Genomic DNA, 17,306 nt, shown 5'->3' with positions numbered 1-17,306 from the left:
TTAAGGGGGCAGAGAGGGTGGTGAGGACCAATATCTCACCTCTGAGGCAGTGAAGAGAGGCCCCAGGGAGAAGAGGGAGCCCTGTGGGACTCCCATGGGAGAGCACTGCAGACAGAGGACCAGCCATGCCCGGGGGCCCTTCAGAGCAGTGACCGTGACTCCAGCTGCCTACGGTCTTGCTCCAGATGCTTGTTCTAGATCCACACTGACTCTTAGCAGAGTCTCTTTCCTTTCTGGGTGTTTAAGTCTTGACAAAGCAGAGCACACTTGGATAGGTTGCACCTTGCAGACACATCGTCCCACTCTGCAGGCAGGCAGGTCTGGCCAGCTCCTGGCTCTGATGACCGCCTCTCCCTCCTGCTCCCTGCCCCCTGCCAGCCGCCAGCGATTTCCTGCTTCCTCTCCTCTCAGGGACCTGCGCTGTGTGAGCTGCTTGACTCACAGGCCACTTAACTGTCAAGGCTGTCAGGTCACAATTTTAAAGGTCTGGCAATTAAGGACCGTTTTGTCCAGTTCTGCTAATCCGCAGCTAGACAAGTCCTGCTGTCTACAGTCGCAGCCGGCGGGGCTCACTGAACACTGAGTCCGGGCCACCTGTCCACACAATTCGGAACCGTTTCCACTCCTGTCTCAGCAGGCCCCCTCAGGTCCAGGGAAAGGAGGGGGTCCTGTCGCGGAGGAGTGGTGGGTAGCCGGGAGCCCGGCTTCGGCGGGTCACAGGGAGGGACCGGGGACTGGGGCGGGGGGTGGGGCTGGGCTGGGGGCGGGATTGCGGCCGAGCTTGGGGGCGGACTGGTAGTCGGGCTGGTGGGGGGCGCCCGGGCTGTCTCAATGCCAGGCCAGTGTCGGCCACACGTCTGCGTGGACTTACTCATGGAAGGGCCTCAGGGTAGGACCCCGGCCCAGTGCCACTCGAGGTGAGCGCTAAGACGCGGGGTCCGGGAGCCAAAGCCCCGCCCGCGGAGCGTGGTCCGCGGCCCCTTGGGGCTCTGCCCCGCCCACCTGGCCGGCCTGAGCCAATAAGCGTGTGCCAGGTTGGGCCGCCGCAGTTGGCTCCGAGAGGGTCACGTGGCAGAAGCCGGGGCCCATCAGAACCGGGGAGACGCCGACGCGCGGCACGCGGCGAGTCCTGGGACGGACCTCGGGCTCCGCTCCCCCCGCGGTCCTGCGTCCTCCGCCTTCCTTCCCCGAGTTCGCCCGGAGGCTTCGCGGTGCCCTCCGCAGGCTGAGTTGGGGCAAGGAGCGGACGGCCTGGGTCCTGTGAGTCGCCTGCAGGGAGGCGGCACCTGGTTCTGAGTTGGGCGCAGAGCAGCAGCCAGGAGGCCGGGCACCGGACGGGGGACACGTCCGGGCTGCCACGTGCGGCTTGTCCTCGGCTGCGACAGCAAAGTCTTTGCCCCGCGGCCAGGGAGCCGAAGCCAGCCGGGGTGGCGTCGTCCTTCCTGCTGCCCCTGCTCCGTCCGCACACCAGTGGCCAAGGCTACAGCCCGTGGGGGTGCGGCCCAGGTGGCCCTAGCTGGCCAAGCAGAGGCCCATACCGGCCTGAGGGCAGAGCCTGGGAGTAAGGGGCGCAGACGCCGATGGCCAGTGCTGGCTGGCCGACTTCACTCTGCAGCCTGAGGCTCGGAGAAGATCCTAAGCCAGGAGGGTGGGCTCAGCCGGCCCCCAGAGTCCTGCACTGTTCACACTGTGCTTTTCCTGGAGGATGAAGTTGGTAGCGCCTCCCTGCTGACGGGGCCCCACATCCCCAACTCAGGGCCCTGCCCAGGGCTGCGCATCAGTTCCCAGTAGTGCCCACGGTGATTTCTCTGAGCCTTAGGACAACACATGAGAGTTGAGGTGTAGTTGATTTTTATGAAACAAAACACTATTTCTTGCACCCTCAGTTGAGTGAGTGCATTGGGATTTATGTTGCACAGGGGTAAAAAAGGGCTTTGCCAGGAGAGAGAGAAGTGGTGGTGTCTGGCTAGGGAAAGGCCTGGGGGGTGGGAAGGGACTGGGTGAGGGTGTAGCCAAAGCTCAGGCTACTACCGTCTTGCAGCAGGAGACCCAGCAGTTGGGGAGCTCGTAGGCCGAGAGGCCAATCCCAGGGTCACATCTCCTGCTTCTAGTCCAGCTTTCTCTGAAGTTCCCTGTGCAAAGACAGTTCTTGGAAAGGCAAACGTTAACATGTACTAGCCAACCTTCGAGGCCAACCCAAGCACTGACCTTTGATTTGCTTTAAGAACAACCCTTTAGTGCAGCAGTAAAGAGAGGAGGGCCTTGTGCTGTGTCCAGTTGGCCAAAAACCCTGGTTCTCTCAAAGGAGTGCATCGGTCAGAACTTCTGTGCACACATGTCCACTAGGCCCTGACCATGGGTCTCAGGGAGCGGGGCACAGCCCATTACACCTCCTGGCTCCCCCCTCCCCCCGTCACCCACCCAGGACTGGGCCTGGCTGCAACTTCCAGGCCGAGATGGACAACTGACACTCAGTATGGGTTCTCTCTCCTGCAGTTAATTCTTCATACATGGAGCAGAAATAGAGTTAAGTAGATAATCAGAATTCACCAACTAGGAGAAATTCACCTATGACTGGGGCAGGAAATATCCAAAATAAGCCTGGAAGCAAGGAAATGCTAATTAGCAGACAAACCCACAACAGTGGGGCATGTCAAAGGGACACAGCGGCAACTGACCAATCTCCCAGTGACCAAAGGTGGAACGCTTTGAACAGCAAAGTAAGGGTGTTGGGTTATAACTCAAGTGCGGAATAAAGATCCATTAGTCCACACAGACATAAGTGAATGAATAAACACAGTGGAGAGAAGAGATAAATCTGCCATGTGGGATTCCAAATACTTTAGGTAGACACTGCCTTCAAGGAGATGGAAAAAAACCCTCACTCTGAGTGTGGACTGCACACAGTGACTTCCCTCCAAAGAACACAGTATGAAAAAGGGGTAAAAACAGTAGCTGATAGTGGAGAAGGCAGACGAAACCACCACCTCCAGATCAAGATCAACAGCACAGTGATCTACCATGTTGATAGTGTGTGCCCTTGATAAGATGTCATGAGAAGGGCACTTCAGCTCTGTGGTCTTCCTCTCCCAAAACCATTACCCCAGTCCAACCATGAGAAAAATGTCAGACTAACCCCAGTTGAAGGATGTTCTACAAATTAACTGACACCAGCACTCCTTAAGTGTCAAGGCCATAAAACACAAGGAATGTCTGAGAAAATATCACAGCCAAGAGGAGCCTAAGGAAACATGACACCTAAAAAATATGATATCCTCAATGAGATCCTGGAACAGATGAAGGACACCAAGTAAAACCTAAGGAAATCTGAATAAAGAATGAACTTTAGTTAACAAAAATGTATCAGTGTTGGTTCACACATTGTGGCAAATGTGCCATACTCATAAAAGATGTTAATAATAGGCAAAATTGAGTGCAGGAATATGGGAACCCTCTGCACTATCTTCATAACTTTTTTTAAAATTTAAAACTGTTCTAAAATTATAAGTTTACTTAAAAAATTAATCTGGAAAAGGCAGAATCCAATTCGAACGTCATCAAAACTAGCAGCCAATGAAAGACACAGAAGAGAAGGAAGTGCAGGTTCAACCCCTAACCAGCTCACCTGCCTGCAGCGCAGAAAAGCCACATGGGAGACGTCAGTCCTGAGCTTCCTCCCGAATATTCTCACTGCTTCCCCACAGGCAAGGCGGGAGCTGCTGCATGGAGGCAGGTTACAGGGAAACAGGGAAGAGCCGGCAGATTCCTAAGGAGAAGGAGGGGTCCAGAGCTCTGTCCTCCTGGGGATGATGCGAATTGCCTGCCTTGCTGCCCCAGCCCTGCCGGGTGGGGTGAACCTGGCCAGGTTGCCTGACATCATCTCAGCCAAACACAGGTAGGACTGAATGACCTGGCCCACCTGAACTCTGCCCAGCCCCGACCAAACTCTCAGGTCACAGAGGCATGCAGGGTCATCCGAAGCCCCATGGCAGTCCAATGCAGAAGAAAAAGTAAGTCATTCTCAGAAATGGTGGGAAGAGTGTAAAACCTCTCCGTGCTATATCTAAGGTGGAAATGTATTCTGGATGGGACCGTCCTGGCACAAGCAAAATGGAAAGAACCAGCAAGGCAACCAAATAGACACACTATAGAGAAACAAGCAAACAAGTAAATATTGAGTGCAAACATGGACCAAGAGCCCAACCTAGCAGAAAACTCAAGAAACAACATAGTAAGAACATGAATTCAATAAAATTCAAAGTTCTGAGGAAAAGAACATGTAACCCAAGAAGATCTGATTCAAGGATAAAGCACTTAACACATTTCCTGGGTAAGGAAGGAGCTGAAAATCAGGAAAAGACACAGAGGATTTAATGCCATTAGCTAACTTGGCCAATTGAACATATATAGAACTCTGCACTCAACTGAAAAAATGCATATTCTTTTAAAGTTCACGTAAATATTTACAAAAAGTAAATATTTCTGATTAGGCCAGAAAGCTCGTCCCAGCATAAATCACGGGACTGGCATAAGACAGAACATGCAGTCTGGCCTCAGGGCAATCAGTCTAGAGATCAACAACAATGATAATTAGAAACCCCCATATGTTTGGAAATTAAACTTGTAAATTATCTGTAGGACAGAGAACACATTGAAATGTACTGTTGTGTTTTCAGTATGTCATTATAAATTGGTTAAAAGACTTGTGGGTGACCACTGAAGGAATAAAATATAACTAAGCATATATGATTCACAAACTGGTAGAAGTTTAAAGAAGTGGAGAAACGTGGTTAATCTACCAGGAATAGAAATGGAGGGGGGAAAGGAAGCAAATAGAAGGTACAAAAAAGGTGGCAATACTAAGTCCCAAGAAATCCAGTTATCTAAGCAATCGGAGCAGACGCCAAGTTAGGACCCAGAGTGTTTGCTCTCAGCCCCCAGCTGCTGGTGTCCACCCGACTCCTTTTCCCCCAAGGCGGCTCTGCCGGTGGCACAGCCCGAAGTCCCAGGGAGCAGCCACCACCAGGATGGACCCGAGCGGGGAGCCACCCGGCTGTTTTCATCCTGGAACAAAAAGGAGGAACAATTCCAAGATGTGTGTTTACCCTGTGTCCACTGCAATGAACCTCATGCAGCTGGTTCAAGAAACCACCTCTTTTGTGTCAATATCCTCTTGCCAAAATCCACTAGAAACACCCTGTAGCTGAACAAGTTGCGAAAGGGGACACACATGACGGGAACCACGGGCATCTCAGTGAGAACGGACTTCTAGGATTTGGGCTACGTTGGACAGTTTGTGGGGCGGGCTTGAGGAAAAGGCCTTCGCCTGGGGTCAGGTGCCGGTCAGGAATTAGGACGTTTTCCGTAACTGGGCATCTGGACCCACCTCATCTAGGAGGGGGAGGCCTGGAGCCAGGTGGACGCTGACGGCCAAGCACGGCCACCACTGCAGCCAGCCAGGAGAGGGGATGCTGGGTCATTTCCGTGGCTCAGACAATGTTTGTTGTCTGTGTTCAGCATGATTGCAAAGTGTGCTTGTGTTTGTCTTTATCCGCAGGGTGGCTTTGCCCGGCTGTATTGTCCTGCAAAACTGTGTCTGTTCAGGCGGGACACCGGGGTCTTCCTGGGAGTGCTGGGTCAGCCCTGGGAAGTCACAGCTGCATTTCTCTTTCTCACTGTCTGCCTTCCATCTCTGAACCCTGTCCCCACTTCCCATCTCGTGGTCCCTGCATCTCCAAGTGACAGACTTGGACACCAGCACCTGTCTTTGGTGTGGCTTCCGAGGAAGCACGTCCCCAGGATGGGATTGGAAAGGATCACCGGCTGCCCCTGGTGAGTGGGGAGATTGTGGCACCCGGTTCCCACACCTGTCACCTGGCAGTGCACCCAGCCCCGAGGCCCACACAGCCAAGGTGGTGTGTGGGCTTGTATGGCTGGGCAAGCGTCGCACCGCACCCATGTACCCCCTTGATTGTCGTCTTGCTGATGAACATTGGGTCGTATCCTGTTTCGAAAATAAGCTACTATAAAGTCTATGGACATTTCCCTTAGGTGGATACCTATGGGTGACATTGCTGGGTCATGGCTGGCATATGCCTAACTTTAGAAGAAACTGCAGGACTGTTTTCTAAAGCGGTTGTGCCCGTAATATATGTAGAATGAGCAGTGTATTCTCATCAACGTTTGCTGTTAGTCGCTGTCTCAGTCCATTTGGGCTGCTTTAATGAAAACACCACAGGCTGCAGCTTAAACAGCAGTATTTCTCGCAGCTCTGGAGGCTGGACGTCTGAGATCAGGGTGCCGGCCGATTCAGTGTCTGGTGAAAGCCTCTTCCTGGTTCACAGGTGACATCTTCTGTGTCCTCAGTGGCGGAGGGGGTGGGGGGGCTCTCGGGGTTCCCCGTTTATAATCCCACTCATGATCCAGTCACCCCAAGTCCCACCTCCTAATGTCATCACTTTGGGGTTAGGATCTCAACATATGAACTTTGGGGGGACACAAACATTCAGTCTGTAACAATCTTTAAAGTTTTAGTCATTCTCATGGGTTTGGTGTCTCATCTTGACTTTAATTTGCGTTCCCTGATGATGAATGGTGAGTACTTTTTCATGTGCTTGTTGGCCACTGTATATCTTCCTCTGAGGAGTCCATTGTCTTTTTTTAGAATTTCCTTCTTAAAGATTTTTGTGCATTTATCTGAGAGAGAGGAAGAGCACGAGAGCGGGGAGGGTCAGGAGGAGAAGCAGACTCCTCACTGAGCGGGGACCCCGACTCGGGACTCGATACCGGGACTCCAGGATCATGACTTGAGCCAAAGGCAGACACTTAACTGACTGAGCCACCCGGCGCCCAAAAGTTGTCTTTTTTTGTTGTTGTTGTTAATAGACTTTATTCTCCTGAGCAGGTGTAGGTTTACAGAAAAACTGAGTGGAAAGTACAGAGAATTCTCATAGATACCCCTCGTTTCCCTCACTGTTAACATCTTGCCTTAATGTGATACATTTGTTACAACTGTGAACCAATATTGATGTATTGTTGTTAACTAAAGTCTATATAGTTTAGGTTTAATGTTTTGTGTTGTACATTCTGTAGGTTTTGACAAATGTACAGTGACATGGATCCACAGAATACATAAAGGTATCATAGAGAATATTTTACTGCCTGTGATCCACAGATTCTTCCTCCTTCCAAATGCCTCCAAGCATGGATTTTTTTACTGTATCCATAGTTTTGCCTTTTTTAGAACTTCACATAACTGGAATATATGTAGCCTTTTCAGCTGGTTTCTTTCATTTGGTAATGTGCATCTACATTTCTTAGATATCTTTACCTGGCTTGACAGCTCATTTGTTTTTAGTGCTGAATAGTATTCCATTGCCTGGATGGACCAAAGTTTATTATCCATTCACCTACTGAAAAACATCTTCGTTGTTTTCAGGTTTTAGTAATTACAAATAAAGCTGTTATCAATATTTGTGAAAACTTTGTGTGGATGTATATTTTATTCCTTTTTATTTTTCAAGTAAGCTCTACGCCCAACATGGGACTTGAACTCACGACCCTGAGATCAAGAGTCGCTCGCTCCACTGACTGAGCCAGCCAGGCGCCCCTGGATGTAAGTTTTCAACTCATTTGGGTAAATACCAAGGAGTGCGACTGCTGGATCATGTGGTAAGTGTGTTTAGTTCCGTAAAAAACCACTGAACCATTTTCCAAGAGGGTTACACCAGTTTCCTTTCCAAAAGCAGTGGTGAGTGTCCTGTGGCTCCACGTCCACGCTGGTCCACAGCAGTGGTGAGTGTCCTGTGGCTCCACGTCCACGCTGGTCCACAGCAGTGGTGAGTGTCTTGTGGCTATGCTAGCTCTTGAAGTTGTCAGTATTCCAGGTTTTGGTCATTCAAGTGGCTGTTTCATGATTATTTTAATTTTCAATCCTCTAATGACATGATTTTTAGCATTTTTCATATGCTATTTGCTATCTGTATATCTTCTTTGGTGAAGTGTTTGTTCAGGTCTTTTGCCCTTTTAATTAAGTTGTTTGTTTTCTTATTATTGCCTTTTTTTTAAAGGATTTTATTTATTTATTTGACAAAGAGAGAGAGATCACAACCAGGGAAGGGTACAGGGAGAGGGAGACAAGCAGCCTCCCCACTGAGCAGGGAGCCCAATGCAGGGCTCAATCCCAGGACCCTGAGATCATGACCTGAGCTGAAGGCAGACGCTTCACTACCTGATCCACCCAGGAGCCCCTCTTATTGTTGACTTTTAAGTGTTTGTAAGTTTTGGATAATAATCCTTTACTAGATGTGTTTTTTGCAAGTATTTTACCCCGTCCTGAGGCTTGTGTTATTCTCTTAACAGTGTCTTTCACAGAGCAGAAGTTTTAAATTTTAACGAGGTCCAGCTTACCAATTCTTTTTTCATGTTTTTGGTATTGTTATCTAAGAAGTCACTGTGAAATTCAAGGTCATCTAGATCTTCTTCTGTGTTATCTGTTAGGAAGTTTATAGTTTTGCATTTTACATTTAGGCCTATGATCCATTTGAGGTTAATTTCTGTGAAGGGTGTAAGGTCTGTGTCTAGGTTCATTTTTTTTGCATGTGGATTTCCATTGTTCTAGCATCATTTGTTACAGAGACTATCTTTTCTCCATTGTATTGTCTTTGTTACTTTGTCAAAGATCATTGACTAAATTGTGTGGGTCTATATCTGGGCTCTCTGTTCTGTTCCATTGATGCATCTGTCTGTTCTTTCACCAATACTGCACTGTGTTGATTACTGTAACTTTATAGTGAGTCTTAAAGTTGGATAGTATTGGTCCTCCAACTTTGTTCTTCTTCAATATTGTGTTGGCTCTTCTGGGTCTTTTGCCTCTCCATATAAACCTCAGAATCAGTTTGTCAATATCCACAAGAGAACTTGCTGGGATTTTAATTGGGATTACATGGAATCTACAGATCTATTTGGGAAGAACTGACATCCTGACAATATTGAGTCTTTCTATTCATTTTTTAAAAAGATTTTATTTATTTATTTGACAGAGAAAGAGAGAGAGAGAACAAGCAGGGGGAGCAGCAGAGGGAGAGGAAGAGGGAGAAGCAGGCTCCCCACTGAGCAGGGAGCCTGAAGCAGGGCTCAATCCCATGACCCAGGGGTGATGACCTGAGCCAAAGGCAGATGCTCAACCGACTGAGCGACCCAGGCGCCCGAGTCTTCCTGTTCATGAACATGGGATATCTCTCCATTTGTTTAGAGCATCTTTGATTTATTTCTTCAGTTTTATTGTTTCCTCATATAGATCTTCCACATATATTGTTAGATTTATACCTATGTATTTCATTTCTTTTTGGTACTAATGTACATAGTATTGTGTCTTTTATTTCAAATTCCAATTGTTCATTGCTGGTACCTGTTGCATTTTAAAATTTTTTTGTAAAAAAATTATTATACACCAAGACTTTTTTTTAGTGTACAGTTCTATGAGTTTTAGTGTATAGAATTATGTAATTGTGTAATACTTAATGGTGAAATGCTGAATGCTTTCCCCCTAAGATTAGAAACAAGGTAAAAATGTCCTCTCTCACCACACCTATTCAATGTTGGAAGTCTTAGCCAGTGTAAAGGGCAAGAAAAAGAAATAAAAATAATATAGATTGGAAAGGGAGGCATGCAGACTACATGATTATCTATGTAGAAAATCCCAGACTATTCTAAAACAATGACAACACATTTTATCCCATGTTAAATGTGACCTAGGTCACAGGATAACACACAAAAATCAATCTTATTACTATATACAAGCAATAAAAAGCAGTACAAAGTTGGAAACAGAAATTGAACACAATAGCCTCCAAGAAAGAAAAAAAGAAGGAAAGCTTTGAAACTGGAACTCAGTCACAAGAGGAAAGTTGGAAAGACTCAAATACATGGAGGCTAAAGAACATCCTGCTAAAGAATGAAAGGGTCAACCAGGAAATTAAAGAAGAATTTAAAAAATTCATGGAAAGAAATGAAAATGAAAACACAACTATTCAAAACCTTTGCGACGCAGCAAAGGCGGTCCTAGGAGGGAAGTGTATAGCAATACAAGCCTTTCTTAAGAAACAAGAAAGGTCTCAAATACACAACCTAACCCCACACCTAAAAGAGCTGGATAAAGAATAGCAAATAAAGCCTAAACCCAGCAGGAGAAGAGAAATAATAAAGATCAGAGCAGAAATCAATGAAATAGAAACCAAAAGAGCAGTAGAACAGATCAACAAAACAAGGAGCAGGTTCTTTGAAAGAATTAATAATATTGTTAAACCCCTGGCCAGACTTATCAAAAAGAAAAGAGAAAGGACCCAAATAAATAAAATCATGAATGAAAGAGGAGAGATCACAACCAACACCAAAGAAATATAAACAATTATAAGAACATATTACGAGCAACCATATGCCAACAAATTAGGCATTCTGGAAGAAATGGATGCATTCCTAGAGACATATAAACTACCAAAGCTGAAACAGGAAGAAATAGAAAACCTGAACAGACCTATAACCACTAAGGAAATTGAACCAGTCATCAAAAATCTCCCAACAAACAAGAGCCCAGGGCCAGATGGCTTCCCAGGGGAATTCTACCAAACATTTAAAGACGAATTAATATCTATTTTTCTGAAGCTGTTTCAAAAATTAGAAGGAAAACATCCAAACTCTTTCTCTGAGGCCAGCATTACCTTGGTCCCCAAACCAAAGACCCCACCACAAAAGAGAATTACAGACCAATATCCCTGATGAACATGGATGCAAAAATTCTCACCAAAATACTAGCCAATAGGATCCAACAGTACATTAAAAGGATTATTCACCACAACCAAGTGGGATTTATTCCCACTATTCCCATTTATTCCCACCAAGGGGGGTTCAACACCCACAAATCAATCAGTGTGATATGTTATAAATAAAAGAAAGGACAAGAATCATATGATCCTCTCAATAGATGCAGAAAAAGCATTTGACCAAGTACAGCATCCTTTCTTGATTAAAACTCTCCACAGTGTAGGGATAGAGGGAACATACCTCAATATCACAAAAGCCATATATAAAAACCCCACAGCAAATATCATTCTCAATGGGGAAAAACTGAGAGCCTTTCCCCTAAGGTCAGGAACACGGCAGGGATGTCCACTATTACCACTGTTGTTCAAAATAGTATTGGAAGTCCTAGCCTCAGCAGTCAGACAACAAAAAGAAAGAAAAAGCATCCAAATTGGTAAAGTGGAAGTCATACCCTCACTCTTCACAGATAACATGATACTCTATGTGCAAAACCCAAAAGTCTCTACCCCAAAACTGCTAGAACTCATACAGGAACTTAGTAAAGTGGCAGGATATAAAATCCATGCACAGAAATTGTTGCATTTCTATACATTAACAATGACACAGAGCAAAGAGAAATTAAGGAGTTGATCCCGCTTACAACTGCACCCAAAACCATAAGATACCTAGGAATAAACCTAACCAAAGAGGCAAAGGATCTGTACTCAGAAAACTATGGAACACTCATGAAAGAAATTGAGGAAGACACAAAGAAATGGAAAAACGTTCCATGCTCATGGATTGGAAGAAAAAATATTGTTAAAATGTCTATGCTACCTAGAGCAATCTACACATGCAATGCAATCCCTACCAGAATACCATTGACATTCTTCACAGAGCTGGAACAAATAATCCTAAAATTTGTATGGAACCAGGAAAGACCCCGAATAGCCAAAGGAATGTTGAGAAAGAAAACCAAAGCTGGTGGCATCACAATTCTGGACTTCCAGCTCTATTACAAAGCTGTGATCATCAAGACAGTATGGCACTGGCACAAAAAAGGCACATAGATCAATGGAACAGAATCGAGAACCCAGACATGGACCCTCAACTCTATGGTCAACTAATCTTTGACAAAGCAGGAAAGAATGTCCAATGGAAAAAAGACAGTCTCTTCAACAAATGGTGTTGGGAAAATTGGACAGCCACATGCAGAAGAATGAAACTGGACCATTTCCTTACACCATACACAAAGATAAACTCAAAATGGATGAAAGATCTCAATGTGAGACAGGAATCCATCAAAATCCTAGAGGAGAACACAGGCAGCAACCTCTTGCTAGACACATCTCCAAAGGTAAGGGAAACCAAGGCAAAAATGAACTATTGGAACTTCATCAAGTGGAAAAACTTTTGCACAGCAAAAGAAACAGTGGACAAAACCAAAAGACAACAGACAGAATGGGAGAATATATTTGCAAATTTTTTTATCACACAGAGGGCTAGTATCCAAAATCTTTAAGGAACTTATCAAACTCAACACCCAAAGAACAAATTATCCCATCAAGAAATGGGCAGAAGACATGAACAGACATTTCTCCAAAGAAGACATCCAAATGGCCAACAGACACATGAAAAAGTGCTCAACATCACTCAGCATCAGGGAAATCTAAATCAAAACCACAATGAGATACCACCTCACACCAGTCAGATGGCTAAAATTAACAAGTCAGGAAACGACAGATGTTGGCGAGGATGCAGAGAAAGGGGAACCCTCCTACACTGTTGGTGGGAATGCAAGCTGGTGCAGCCACTCTGGAAAACAGTATGGAGGTTCTCCAAAAAGTTGAAAATAGAGCTACCTTAAACCCAGCAACTGCACTACTGGTATTTACCCCAAAGATACAAATGCAGTGATCCGAAGGGGCACCTGCACCCCGATGTTTATAGCAGCAATGTCCACAATAGCCAAACTGTGGAACAAGCCCAGATGTCCATCAACAGGTGAACGGATAAAGAAGATGTGGCGTGTGTGTGTGTGTGTGTGTGTGTGTGTGTAAAACAGAATATTATGCAGCCATAAAAATGAAATCTTGCCATTTGCAATGACGTGGTTGGAACTAGAGGTATTATGCTAAACGAAATAAGTCATAGCAAGACAATTATCATATGATCTCACTGACATGTAGAATTTAAGAAACAAAACAGAGGATTATAGGGGAGGAGAGGAAAGATGAAACGAGATGAAACCAGAGAGGGAGACAAACCATAAGAGACTCTTAACTATAGGAAACAACCTGAGGGCTGCTGGAGGGGAAGGGGTTGGGGCATGGGGTCACTGGGTGACGGGCATTAAGGCGGCACGTGATGGAATGAGCACTGGGTGTTAGATAAGACTGATGAATCACTGACCTCTACCTCTGAAACCAATAATACATTATACATAATTATTTGAATTAAAATTTTAAAAATGTTAGGAAAGAAAGAAAGGAAGGGAGGGAGGGAGGGAGGAAATAAGGGAGAGTGATAGATAAAAAGGCAGACCAAAAGACTTAGGTCTAAATCTAACCAAACATGTATAGGATCCATATGCTGAAAACTATAAAATGCTGATAAAAATTTTAAAAGGACCTACATAAATAGAGTGATATAACATACACATGAATGGGAAGACTCAACATGGCATATCAATCTCCCCCAAAATGATCTATAGAATTAACATAATTCCAAAAATCCCGGTAGGACATTTTCATAGATATGGATAAAATGATTCTAAAATTTATATGAAAGGGTAACAGAGCTAGGCTAGCTCAAGAATTTTTTTATAAAGAAGAACAAAGGTGGATAAATCAGACTACCGAATTTTAATGCTTTCCCTAAAGCAACAACAATCAAGACAGTGTGTTGTTGGCAAGGGGACAAGACACACAGGTGAATGATCAGAATAGAGTCCAGGAATAGACCCAAATACATATGGTCAATTGATCTTTGAAAACTTGCAAAAGCAATCCAGTGGAGAAAGGACAGTTTTTTCAACAAATGGTAATGGGATGATTACTCATCATATGCAAAAAAATTGAACTGTGACGTACACCTGTTATGCCTTCCAACTAACTGAAATTGGATCACATATAAATAAGAATAAAAGTATAAAATGTTTGCAAGAAAACAGAAAAATATATTCATGACCTGGCATCAAGCAGAGTTTTAGAAATGACACCAAAAGCATAATCCATGAAATAATCCATAAAATAAAAATATTGACAAATTGGACCTCATCAAAATTAAAAACATTTGCCCTGCCAAAGACAGTGTCAAGAGAATGAAAACACAAGTTAAAGACTGGAGGAAATTTTTACAAACCACATATCCAACTTAGGACTTGTATCCAGGATATATAAAGAACTGTCAAAACTCAACAACAATGAGAAAAAAGAACCCTCAATTAAAAAGTGGGCAAAAGATGCATCATAGATGATATAATGGCAGACAAGCAAATGAGATGTTCAACATCAATAGCCACCAGGGAAATGCAAACTCAAACCACAGTGAGACCTTCCTGCATGCCTATAAAGTGGCTAAAATCAGGGAGGACACTGACAGTTCAAGGCTGTATGACACCTTGCTGTCCGAAATGCAAATGAGGGCAGCTTCTCATAAAGTTAAATGTACACTCAGCATATGACCCAGCAATTCTACTTCTAGAGAAAGAAAACCTTATGTTCTGCATGCAAACCTGTACAGGTTCACAGTTGCTCTCTTCACCATCGTCAAAAACTGAAGGCACAGAAGCTTTGCATGAACTGGCAAACTAACCGTGGCTTGCTCACACCGTAGGGAAGGGGGAAGACGGACACACGCGGTGGTGGGGCCTCAGAGGTCTGTGCTCACTGTGCTCCTGAGAAGGCAGGTGTGGTGCTGAAGGTCAGTGGTTGCCGGGAGCCATGGGTGGGAAGGGTGCGTAGCAATAAAGGGTTGGCGCTAAGGAGTCTTTCTGGCTGATCAGCCATTCTGTGTCCTGACTGTAGTGCTTGCACGAATCCATATATGTGTAAGAACTCCAAAACCAAAGGAAAAAGGTAAATTAAAAATTTTTAACTTAAAAAATAAAATAACATATTCCTGATTAAAATATTAAGTAAGCTGTCATGGAAGGCAATTTCTCCACTTAGTAAAAGATATGTATCGAAACCCCACAACCATCATGCTTAAAAGCAGAGATTAAGACTATCCCCATCAGGGCGCCCAGGTGGCTCAGTCGGTTGAGCATCCGACTCTTGATTTCGGCTCAGGTCATGGGCTCAGGGTCGTGGGGCTCTGCGCTCAGCGGGGAGTCTGCTGGAGATTCCCTCTCCCTCTGCCCGCCTCCACTCAAGCGTGTGCTCGCGCTCTCTCTCTCTCAAAAAAAAAAAAAAAAAAAAAAATCCCCGCCACAGTCTCAGACTACAACGTGCTTATCTTCGGTGGGAATGCGAACCACAAAGGACCACAGTGAGTAAACGGAAGAAGCGTCGGGAACAGGGTCGTGGTTTGCTGTGACTTGATCATCTGTGTGGACATCCACGAAATCCCCGCTGGAGACTCAGAACCAGCTCAGCACAAAGAGCAGGGCTCCCTCTGGTCACCAGCGAGCACACGGGCCTGGCCCCACCTTCCCGACGGAAAACACATGGAATAATCAACCAGACAAGAAACAGGTGAGGACTCTCTGAAGAAAGTGCGGACGCCCCGGGAAGACACACAAACATGCCCTGTTGTGGGTGTTGGAAGTCAACCCACGAAGTCCCACAGTGAAACTGCACCAAACAAAACTCGTGCCCTGCAACTCTGGCGTGGCCCGGTGTGGCCTTACTGACCTGAGCGAGCGTGGGCGTCACCAAGCAGGTCCCAGGAGCTGGAACCCTTGCTCGTGCGAGCTGGGGGCCCTGAGGGGGAGCCCTCTCGCCAGAGGGAGGCGCGTGGGTCTGAGACCAGCCACGCCTCTATCAGGGAGCACGTCTGTCCACCCCAGCCACACTCCCAGGGCTGGGCAGGCCCAGTCATCTCCAGTGGCCCCTCCAGCTGCTCTGTGGTGTGGTGTGGAGGGGCAGAACAGTGAGTCAGCAGCGTGCCCGTGTAGCACACAGCCATGGCACCGTGCAGGATTAATGGTGTGGACCCAGGGGACCTCTGTCTCCCCCATCCCTCCACAGCTCTGAGGTCCTGGGACCACCGTCCGGAGCCCTGGGGCCCCACAAACAACAGAATGGTAAACAGTACGATCACCAGAACTCTCAGCTAGAATTTGTATCTGTTTTGTGCTCCCCAGGATCTTAAAGCAGTGATTTCCCACCAACAAGAGTATGCTCTCTTTTTTTTTAAGATTTTGTTTATTTATTTGACAGAGAGAGAGAGCACAAGCAGGGGGAGAAGCAGAGGGAGAGGGAGAAGCAGGCCTCCCATGGAGCTGGGAGCCCGATGCAGGGCTCGATCCCACGACCCTGAGATCATGACCTGAGCTGAGAGTTGGACGCTTAACTGAGCGAGCCACCCAGGCGCCCCCTGACTAAAATGTTCTTGGGGCGCCTGGGTGGCTCAGTCGGTGAAGCATCTGCCTTCCGCTCAGGGTCCTGGGATCGAGCCCCGTGTCCGGCTCCCTGCTCAGTGGGGAGTCTGCTTCTCCGTCTGCCCCTCCCCCTGCTTGTGCTCTTTCAAATGAATAAATAAAATCTTCAAAAAAAAAAGTTCTTAAAGCAGCAAATTTATTTTCATAGTACCCCAATACATTTAAAAAACAGTAGGAATAAATGTCACAGTGAAATTATGTATTTTTCACACCAAAATGAAATCCAGCTGAATAAAAATGAAGCTGACAAGGGTCCTATTGTAGAGCCTGCACACGGTTGAGACAGACCTGTCCCTCTCCTCAGGACCTGGGAAAGCATCTCACTGCCATGTAAATAAGAAGGTACAAAATGTAACCAATGGTCTTTTTCTTTTAAGTAGGCTCCAGGCCCAACGTGGGGCTTGAACCCATGGCCCTAAGGTTTGGAGTTGCAGGCTCTCCCTACTGAGCCAGCCAGGCGCCCCCTACCTTTGGTCTTCGATGGAGGGAGTGAACAGCGCGTCCTGCAGGTGACTTACTGTGTAGGCACAGGCGTATTTCAGCGTAACTAGGAGACGGAGGTGCAGTCTCCTGTTCCAGTGAAAGGTGCATTTCTATGGAGTTGGGACAGTGAAGCAGGCATCCCCCGCACAGCCCACGGGTCTGGCCACAGCCGCCCCTTATGGTGGGCACGTCTTATTGCACCCACTGGGGGTTTTATCCTTAAGAACCAAAGTCCAAGGGAGACGTTTAACCTTGGGCTCCGGCAATGCTGTGCCGCTCCTGAGACGCTGAGGCCTTTCTGTGCGGCTGGGGCACAGCAAACATGCATCTGTTGCGTTTTCGGGGATGCACAATCACATCTGTACAGTTCAAATGGGACTCACACATTTTCATGCACATGGATTCACACGGAAGGAGT

Source organism: Callorhinus ursinus, unplaced genomic scaffold (assembly GCF_003265705.2).
Source record: "Callorhinus ursinus isolate GAN/ISIS: 27379988/994484 unplaced genomic scaffold, GSC_fseal_2.0 scaffold4, whole genome shotgun sequence".
Classification (NCBI taxonomy): domain Eukaryota; kingdom Metazoa; phylum Chordata; class Mammalia; order Carnivora; family Otariidae; genus Callorhinus; species Callorhinus ursinus.
This window is presented reverse-complemented; position numbering follows the sequence as displayed.